Source organism: Musca domestica, unplaced genomic scaffold (genome assembly GCF_030504385.1).
Source record: "Musca domestica strain aabys unplaced genomic scaffold, Musca_domestica.polishedcontigs.V.1.1 156, whole genome shotgun sequence".
NCBI classification, from domain to species: domain Eukaryota; kingdom Metazoa; phylum Arthropoda; class Insecta; order Diptera; family Muscidae; genus Musca; species Musca domestica.
The window spans coordinates 98,564-109,833 of NW_026712214.1; positions in this window are offsets into that span (position 1 = coordinate 98,564).

Sequence of the window (11,270 nt, forward strand, 5' to 3'; positions counted from 1 at the left end):
TTATAAAATTATATGAATTAAACTCAACTAAGAATAATCAACTTAAACCGTTGATTATTCTTTGTTAAAAAGGGAGGTGTAGTGTGTTTGATTCATCCATGTTGCCATACCTTCCGTATGACAACGTATCATACTGGTTTACATATTTGTCCAAGTTGGCATACCTTCTGTATCCAACTAATAGTATGCTTTTACTCAAGTTACAATACATTCAGAAGGTAACTTTACACCCTCACTAAGCGTTTTCCCACGCTCACTTTATTTTTTATTTACCTTAAGTTAATTTTTATACCCTCCACCTTGGAAAGGAGGGTATATTAACTTTGTCATTCCGTTTGTAACATCCTTAAATATTCGTCGTAGACCCCATAAAGTATATATATTCATAATCAGCATAAAATTCTAAGTCGATTTAACGATTTCCGTCTGTCTGTCTGTTGAAATCACGATACAGCCCACATTATTTGACGTAGAGCGCCAAAATTTAGCAGAGCAATTGGTATTGTGTCTAGGATGGTTGGTATTGAAAATATATCGGTCCACGTTCTGGTATAGTCCCCATATAACGCTACCTCCCGATATTCGGTATTTTGATGATTTATGCCACATTATTTAACGGATTTGTCTGAAAATTGGTATTTGTAGGTCATAACAGGTCCCTGTATGGTCATATATAGGTCCACGTTTTGGTATAGCCTTCATATAATGGTACCTCCCGATATCGATATTTTGATTATTTTTGCCACAGTTTTTAACGGATTTGTCTAAAAATTGGTATTTGTTGGTCATAATGAGTTCCAGCTCCGGTGGCGAAACAGTGCATGTATGGGTCCATGATTTGGTATAGCCCCCATATAACGGTACCTCCCGATATTCAGTATTTTGATGGTTTTTGCAACATTTTTTCACTGATTTGTGTAAAAATTGGTATTTGTGAGTCATAATGGGTCCTAGTTCGTGTGGCGAAACATTGTATGTATAGGTCCACGTTTTGGTATAGTCCCCATATAACGGTACCTCCCGATATTCGGTATTTTGATGATTTTTGACTGATTTTTTCACGAATTTCACTGAAATTTGGTATTTGTACATCATAATGGGTCCCAGTTCGTGTGGCGAGTCATTGTAATTATAGGTCCACGTTTTGGTATAGCCCCCATATAACGGTACCTCCCGATATTCGGCATTTTAATGTTTTTGCCACATTTCTTCTAATGTTTCCTTTACCCTATGGTGGAGGGTATTAAAAGTTTGGCCCGGCCGAACTTAATGTTTTTTTACTTGTTGTAAGATAATATTAGTCCAGTTCTAATTTGAATAAAGTAAGGTGAAGTCGCTTTTAGCGGCTTCCATAATAAAATAAAACTTCTTTCATTTCAAGATCTACAATTACTAATCTATTAGAATTTGTTTGTCAAGTTCAAAAGGTTTTGTGAATAGGCAACAGACTGACGTTATTTACACTGATTTTAGCAAAGCTTTCGATACGGTAGTTCATAAGCTCTTGCTTCAAAAACTAGACTTAATGGGTTTCCCAACATCACTTTTAAACTGGATATCCTCCTACTTACATAATCGTACACAAAGAGTTATTTTTAATGGTGTCTCTTCGAAGAATATCATTGTTTCATCAGGTGTACCCCGGGGAAGTGACTTGGGCCCTTTACTGTTTGTTCTTTACCTAAATGACATTCCAAACGTAATTCGTTTTTCCAAAATTTTAATGTACGCTGATGATGTGAAGCTTTTTCTTCACGCAAATTCACGTAGTGATCAAATCTCTTTACAATATGATTTATACTCAGTCGTAAACTGGTGTAATATAAATGGTATGACCTTAATCTAAAAAATGCAAAAAGTTGTCTTTCTTTCGATCCCGACCTTTATTATCTAATTACTTTATTGACTCCCACAAATTGGATAATGTTGATTCGTTCGTTGATTTGGGCGTAATACTGGAACGTTTCCGAACCTCTTCCTCCTTACGAGAGTCGGTTACTGTAATTGACCTTCCATCACTTGAAAGAAGGCGTTTTATGTTAAGAGCACTATTTATCATTAAATTAGTGCGCGGTCTCATTGATTCTCCATTTCTTATAGGTGAAATATACCATAATGTTCCTTCTCGCAGTACTCGTAATTTCGAACCCTTAAAATTATCGTTTGCGAGAACTAACTATGAGTTTAACAACCCTATGAGGTCACTTTGTGTTATTTATAACAGTTTATTTAACACTATTTGCTTAAGTAATCCATTAAATACAATAAAGAACTATATTCTACATATGTAATTTTGTTTGTTTAATGAGTATTCGTTAATTGTTTCATGTCTTTGTCTTAATTCTCCAAACTCATTTTACGGCATCTTATCTATATCTCCCCAAGCGGAACTAGTAGAACTCGCCTTTGAGTAATAGTTGTAAACAGTAGATTGAAATTCTGTTATAAATTACTAAGCTGCTTGATCATCTGGCACTTGATCTACATTTCCCTTTGCGGTACAGTAGACACAGCCAATGTGCAGCGTTTTTTAAAATCTGTACCTTATTAACTTTGTTTACCAATCTGTGTGTGTCTGTTATTTTATTTACTGGCTGATGAAGTTTCTGTAGCCGGTGCGAAACCATCGCTAACCCGCCTTAGTCCGGACTTTGGTGTGTACGCGCTCTCTACGTATAGGGAGGTGGCCCCCTCGGTCGGCAGGGGCGGGTGTGAGAGGCGTGGGAACGAACGAAAAATAAGTTGTCTATAACTTGCAGGGATGAATTTACATAGGTGCTTCAAAAGATCATGCTGGTAGTTAAGTAAGTTAATGTAAATTAGGATTATTTTAATAAGGTCCTTATTATGAGGTATAGTTACGACGTAGTTTGTAAATACTCGTGTTAACGAACTGCTTCCTAGATGTAAAAAGCCTTCATTGGGCTCTTTCCAAACATGCTTGCCAAGTTCTGAACACAATTTATTTTCCAAATTTTTCGCTGATCTAGATGATGGTTTATAAATCCGTCTTTGAGAGCAATACAAATTGTGAATATGGAACACGTTGTTATTTGGTGAATGATATATAACGTAGTCCAAACTTGTTAAGAGATATTTTCATAAAAGAACGCCCACTATGCGCTTGAGTATTATGATCGAATGGCAGGACAATTTTATTATAATTAGAATTGTGGCATGCGTTTTACAATACATCAACTCCCAAAGTTCGGTCCAAAAAAAATCTTCCAAGGTTGGTGTGATCTCATGTGTTAAATTTTGACAGTTGTGTGCCTTTGTGATGAATTCGAAGACGGATCCCTGATTTCTTCCACAGTATGGCTAACGTGACCATACGTCCCGCTTTGAGGTTATCTGTACCGCTGTCCCCAGCGAGAGCAAAATTGTCCCGCTTTCGAAAATACTGGATATTGATATTGATGAAAAATACATGAGTTATTTTTTCCCCGTGAACATATAATTTATTTGCATAGTTTTTTTTAAGCAACATTAACATTAAAATTAACTCGAAAGATTTTGTAATGCTAATGCTGGAGTTAATGTCGACGTCGTCGACGGCGTCAAATGTCAAAAAAATTGAATCGTATGAAATTTTATGAGAGCAGTTAATCTTAACGCCGTAAGAAATTCGACGCCGAAAAAGTTCAATCTGTTTCAACTTTTTCGGCGTCGTCGACGGCGTTGACATTAACTCCAGCATAACAAGGGAAATCACCAAATTAAAAATGCTTATAAAACAGAAAAAGTTTCTGTCACTCTGTCAGTACCCTAAGCATAGACGCTCTAAATTGTTCTGGTATCTTTTCATCGCGGAGTCGGAGAAGGCGAGCAAAGTCAAACAATTTATTTTCAAAGTTAGTGATTGTAACATTACAATAATGCCTAAACGCAAGTGTACTTTTAACATTCTTTGCAAAATAAGTATCCATTTATAAAACATCGAATGACTGTGCTTCAAATCTAATACAAACACGTTTTGAGCAAAAATTTAGATGTGCCCGTACAAAATCACAAGCTATAGTTGTAAATGTGCTGGCACCTATGGCGATGGACGAATTGAAAGAACACCTTCACGAAGCCCATTGCATATCTTTATTAACCGATGCTTCCAATCATGGCTCAATTAAATTATTCTCTGTTTTAGTTCGTTATTTTGTACCATACGAAGGCGTGAGAGTCAAGATTTTAGAGTTTCAAAAGCAGCCAGGCGAATCATCTGATATAATTGTGGATTATTTGAAGGAAGTATTATCTTGCAATGATTTGAATAAGAAAACTGTGGCATTTTGTGCAGAAGATACAAACTGCAATTTCGGAGGAAAGAATAGAAAAGGGATAAATAATGTTTACGCGAAATTGAACCTATCCGTCGGAAGGCAGCTCATTGGGATTGGGTGTGGAGCCCATATAATTCATAATGCTATCAAAACAGCCGCAGATTGTCTCCCTGTTGACTTCGAATGCATCATTGTGAAAATTTATTCATTCTTCTACCTCTACAGCATTCGGGTAGAAGTTCTGAAAGAGTTCTGTGATTCCACCGACACAGAGTATCAGAAACTGTTGGGCTACAGTAAAACAAGGTGGCTTGCTTTAATGCCGGCGCTTGAGAGAATTTTAAAAATGTTTCAGCCTTTGAAAACCTATTTCTGAGCATAGATAAATGCCGTACTATTTTAAAAACGTTTATCGAAAATCCCAGCTATGAATTGTGGTTATATTTTTTGAACGCACAGGTAGCGATTTTTCATCAAGCCGTGTTGAAAATCGAGGGACAAAACGTGTCCGCAATAGAGTCTGCGAATGAAATTAATCGTCTCCGAGATAACTTAGAACTTAAAGAGAATTCGATTTTCCTTCCTCATTCCGTCCGCAATCTACTGGTAAAATTACAAAAAACTGACGTTGCTGTTGATGAGCAGAATGTGAAAACTGCTGCAGCGGATTTTTATAAGACAAGTAAAGAATACTTGGAACAGTGGTGCCAGTTCAATGCACAACTAGCAGTATTTGAATGGTCAAATTTGAGAAAAGTCCCTACTTGGGAAGACGTACAGAATGTGACGGATTTGCTGATCACACAAAGATTTCTTAGCAGTAGCCAAGATACGGAGGTGTTCGTTGAGTTTTCGCTTATTTCCAGTTACGTCACAGTTGAAAAAATCAAAAGCTGGAACGATGAGAATGTTGCTACTGAAGACCGTTGGGTGGAGCTGTTTAAATACTTCCGTGCTAATAATCTCAACTGCACAAACTTTCGCACAATTGTTGAGTATGTTTTATGTATGTCTAAAAGTAACGCACCTGTCGAAAGAGTTTTTTCCCTAATGAATAAAATATGGACAAGTGAAAAAACTCAGTTAAGTGTGACAGTTTTAAAAGCTATTTTAATTACTAAGACTAACATCAACAAACAATGTAATCAGCTCCATTCCTACTTGAAAACTAGACCCGATATTTTAAAACTAATTTGCTCTGCTGACAAATATAAAACAAATACTAGACATAAGATTAATTTCATAAATTAGATTTATACGTATTCTCTCCGTTTTTGAATAAAATTTGTTTTTAAATGCATAATTTTTTTTTTACAAACTTCCGCAGGCGTCCCGCTCAGACGAAAATAAAATGGTCACATTAAGTATGGCAGATGGAATTATTGTTTCGCCTCTAGAAAAATCGAAGGAAGAAAAGGCTGATAATGTGGACAGCCTTCCAAAAACCTTAGAGATTCTTGGACAAATCAAGGGGTTTGACACGTGTTGTTTTAAGTTCACGCTATGATCTAAGACCGTCTAATGGAGATTGTCTTCATATTAAGATTAAATTGAAAATAATTACCTTCCAAAATTTTATAAGAAAGCGTTGTAAATCGATGTAAAGTAATATAAAAACTAAAAAATTTTTGATTTGCAATTCCGATTATGAGAAAAAACGTGATCTTTATAATTTATTATTGATCACTGATGGGTGCGAGATGATTACACTTCGGTGTCAAATTTTGAAGGAAGTTCTTCTTAAAAAATGTAATGTAAGAAGCTTAAGTCAAATACAATAGCTATACATCTCTGTAAGCCGCAAAAAAATGTGGTATGGACATGTGCACCAAATCGTACCAAAACAGGTAAGACATGTAATCGATTACTTCCAAATTCAGTGTATCCATTGTTGAATCGACGTGAGTCAACCGGTTACATAAACCGAATTAAATTGTGTAAGCGAACACTATGAAGTCAAATTGAGTTGTTTTTTAAATGTCGTTTTCTCCTTTTAATTAGTTCTCCTGTGAATTTTTATCAGCGAAGTCTAGTGGCTTCGAGAGTTTTACAATATCGTAAAATTTTGCACTCATGTTCCCCTACACCACTTTTCGTATATGGAGTAACCAAAACGAATACAAAATCAAAATAAATGGAGACAAAACATACATATGTCATTTGACATTCTATGTGCTCACTGGTTGTACGTATTAATTGAAAAGGAAGACCGAAATTAAAAACAAGATATTATTATTGTCTTAAAAATAAGATATTATTAATGTTTAAAAGTTTTTTTTTTCTGTTACTAGTTGACTTTTATGGAATCCAACCTTGAAAATCGAGGGACAAAACGTGTCCGCAATAGAGTCTGCGAATGAAATTAATCGTCTCCGAGATAACTTAGAACTTAAAGAGAATTCGATTTCCTTCCTCATTCCGTCCGCAATCTACTGGTAAAATTACAAAAAACTGACGTGCTGTTGATGAGCAGAATGTGAAAACTGCTGCAGCGGATTTTATAAGACAAGTAAAGAATACTTGGAACAGTGGTGCCAGTTCAATGCACAACTAGCAGTATTTGAATGGTCAAATTTGAGAAAAGTCCCTACTTGGGAAGACGTACAGAATGTGACGGATTTGCTGATCACACAAAGATTTCTTAGCAGTAGCCAAGATACGGAGGTGTTCGTTGAGTTTTCGCTTATTTCCAGTTACGTCACAGTTGAAAAAATCAAAAGCTGGAACGATGAGAATGTTGCTACTGAAGACCGTTGGGTGGAGCTGTTTAAATACTTCCGTGCTAATAATCTCAACTGCACAAACTTTCGCACAATTGTTGAGTGTTGTTTATGTATGTCTAAAAGTAACGCACCTGTCGAAAGAGTTTTTTCCCTAATGAATAAAATATGGACAAGTGAAAAAACTCAGTTAAGTGTGACAGTTTTAAAAGCTATTTTAATTACTAAGACTAACATCAACAAACAATGTAATCAGCTCCATTCCTACTTGAAAACTAGACCCGATATTTTAAAACTAATTTGCTCTGCTGACAAATATAAAACAAATACTTAGACATAAGATTAATTTCATAAATTAGATTTATACGTATTCTCTCCGTTTTTGAATAAATTTGTTTTAAATGCATAATTTTTTTTTTACAAACTTCCGCAGGCGTCCCGCTCAGACGAAAAATAAAAATGGTCACATTAAGTATGGCAGATGGAATTATTGTTTCGCCTCTAGAAAATCGAAGGAAGAAAAGGCTGATAATGTGGACAGCCTTCCAAAAACCTTAGAGATTCTTTGGACAAATCAAGGGGTTTGACACGTGTTGTTTTAAGTTCACGCTATGATCTAAGACCGTCTAATGGAGATTGTCTTCATATTAAGATTAAATTGAAAATAATTACCTTCCAAAATTTTATAAGAAAGCGTGTAAAATCGATGTAAAGTAATATAAAAACTAAAAAATTTTGATTTGCAATTCCGATTATGAGAAAAAACGTTGATCTTTATATTTATTATTGATCACTGATGGGTGCGAGATGATTACACTTCGGTGTCAAATTTTGAAAGGAAGTTCTTCTTAAAAATGTAATGTAAGAAGCTTAAGTCAAATACAATAGCTATACATCTCTGTAAGCCGCAAAAAAATGTGGTATGGACATGTGCACCAAATCGTACCAAAACAGGTAAGACATTGTAATCGATTACTTCCAATTCAGTGTATCCATTGTTGAATCGACGTGAGTCAACCGGTTACATAAAACCGAATTAAATTGTGTAAGCGAACACTATTGAAGTCAAATTGAGTTGTTTTTTAAATGTCGTTTTCTCCTTTAATTAGTTCTCTCTGTTGAATTTTATCAGCGAAGTCTAGTGGCTTCGAGAGTTTTACAATATCGTAAAATTTGCACTCATGTTCCCCTACACACTTTTCGTATATGGAGTAACCAAAACGAATACAAAATCAAAATAAATGGAGACAAAAACATACATATGTCATTTGACATTCTATGTGCTCACTGGTTGTACGTATTAATTGAAAAGGAAGACCGAAATTAAAAACAAGATATTATTATTGTCTTAAAAATAAGATATTATTAATGTTTAAAAGTTTTTTTTTCTGTTTACTAGTTGACTTTTATGGAATCCAACAGAGTAGGTGGCCATTTGCAGCACGTAATAAAGTGTTTGGTGAAGGTAATTGATAGTCGGAAAATATTTAACTGCAAGTCAGCAGACGTCCATTACAAACCAGATTATTTCCTCGAATTTCGAGTGGAAATAAGAAGGAAAAATACAGCTTATTTGTCAATATATGCACGTTTAAATTTGTGAACAAAAACGTCTTCTGAAGAATGTTGTATTGTTGGATTTTACTATCCAATCATCTCAAATAATTAATTTTATAATCTACGTTGTATATATATTATTATTGAACATCAATAAAATTACCTCTTGTTGATCGGAATTGTATACTGTGTGGTGGTTAGTTTGGTTTATGTTTGTTCGGATCTTTTTTATTTTCAAAACAAATTTATCGTTAACAAATATCTATTTAGGCCATTTTCAATGGAAATTATAGATTGTATTAACATTGGAATACAATATATTTTTGCAGGCAAATCGAGTTATATTTTCATTATATTCGGCGTCGTATAAAAGCAGGGATGTATTTAATTATACATGGCATAAATTATTTCGCAAAAAAAAATTAGTGGCGTAATATGTTTTTGTTGTGTTAAACTCCTTAAAATAATCAAAATGTGCACATTAAAGTCGTATATCCTTTCCATGGAAGGTACCAACAGTTTTACATCCATGTCTTCTAGGACATAATAGTGAGCACCCAATTTTCTCGGACTTTTGCCTTTATGAATACTGGCGAAATTTTGAATTGAAATTCTTTTCTAATTGCTCTGCGCAAAATTTCGCCGGAACACTACTTGTCCAATGGCAAAGGTTCGAGTTGGAGTGCGAAGATTGTACTGTTGTTGATTTTTCAAATGCGACTTTTAAATGTTTTCTTATATTAGATCTTAGAAGTTGGAGTTGGTCATCTCTACATAAGTTTTTGTGGGTTCATCTAAAAGTTTTAAATTCTAAGAAGGGAGAAAGTGGATGCGTGGGTCACCACGTCGAACTCATATAATGCATGGTACGGTGAACATTTTATTGAATGATGGTGAGAGTTCCGTAAAGCACAACTTATATAGGTCATCTTTCATCCCATAGTCGATGAATGTTTTTGTTGTGTTAAACTGCTTAAAATAATCAAAATGTGCACATTAATGCCGTATATCCTTTCCATGGAAGGTACCAACAGTTTTACCTTCCATGTCTTCTAGGACATAATAGTGAGCACCCAATTTTTCTCGGACTTTTGCCTTTATGTATACTGGCGATAATTTTGAATTGAAATTCTTTTCAAAATTGCTCTGCGCAAAATTTCGCCGGAACACTACTTGTCCAATGGCAAAGGTACGAGTTCTAGTGCGAAGATTGTACTGTTGTTGATTTTTATCAAATGCGACTTTTAAATGTTTTCTTATATTAGATCTTAGAAGTTGGAGTTGGTCATCTCTACATAAGTTTGTTGTGGGTTCATCTAAAGTTTTAAATTTCTAAGAAGGGAGAAAGTGGATGCGTGGGTCACCATGTCGAACCCATATAATGCATGGTACGGTGAACAGTTTATTGAATGATGGTGAGAGTTCCGTAAAGCACAACTTATATAGGTCAATCTTTCATCCCATAGTCGATGAATGTTTTTTGTTGTGTTAAACTCCTTAAAATAATCAAAATGTGCACATTAAAGTCGTATATCCTTTCCATGGAAGGTACCAACAGTTTTACCTTCCATGTCTTCTAGGACATAATAGTGAGCACCCAATGTTTCTTGGACTTTTGCCTTTATGTATACTGGCGATAATTTTGAATTGAAATTCTTTTCAAAATTGCTCTGCGCAAAATTTCGCCGGAACACTACGTGTCCAATGGCAAAGGTACGAGTTCTAGTGCGAAGATTGTACTGTTTTTGATTTTTATAATCAATGCGACTTTTAAATGTTTTCTTATATTAGATCTTAGAATTGCAGTTGGTCATCTCTACATAAGTTTTGTTGTGGGTTCATCTAAAAGTTTAAATTTCTAAGAAGGGATAAAGTGGATGCGTGGGTCACCATGTCGAACCTATATGCATGGTACGGTGAACAGTTTATTGAATGATGGTGAGAGTTTCCGTAAAGCACAACTTATATAGGTCATCTTTCATCCCATAGTCGATGAATGTTTTTGTTGTGTTAAACTCCTTAAAATAATCAATATGTGCACATTAAAGTCCGTATATCCTTTCCATGGAATTACCAACATTTTACCTTCCATGTCTTCTAGGACATAATAGTGAGCACCCAAGTTTTCTTGGACTTTTGCCTTTATGTATACTGGCGATAATTTTGAATTGAAATTCTTTTCAAATTGCTCTGCGCAAATTTCGCCGGAACACTACTTGTCCAATGGCAAAGGTACGAGTTCTAGTGCGAAGATTGTACTGTTGTTGATTTTTATCAAATGCGACTTTTAAATGTTTTCTTATATTAGATCTTAGAAGTTGGAGTTGTCATCTCTACATAAGTTTGTTGTGGGTTCATCTAAATGTTTTTAAATTTTTAAGAAGGGAGAAAGTGGATGCGTGCGTCAACATGTCGAACCTATAATGCATGTACGGTGAACATTTATTGAATATGTGAGAGTTCCGTAAAGCACAACTTATATAGGTCAATCTTTCATTCCATAGTCGATGAATGTTTTTGTTGTGTTAAACTCCTTAAATAATCAAAATGTGCACATAAAGTCGTATATCCTTCCATGGAAGTACCAACAGTTTTTACCTTCCATGTCTTCTAGGACATAAAAGTGAGCACCCCCATTTTTCTCGGACTTTTGCCTTTATGATACTGGCGATAATTTTTGAATTGAAATTTCTTTTCAAAATTGCTCTGCGCAAAA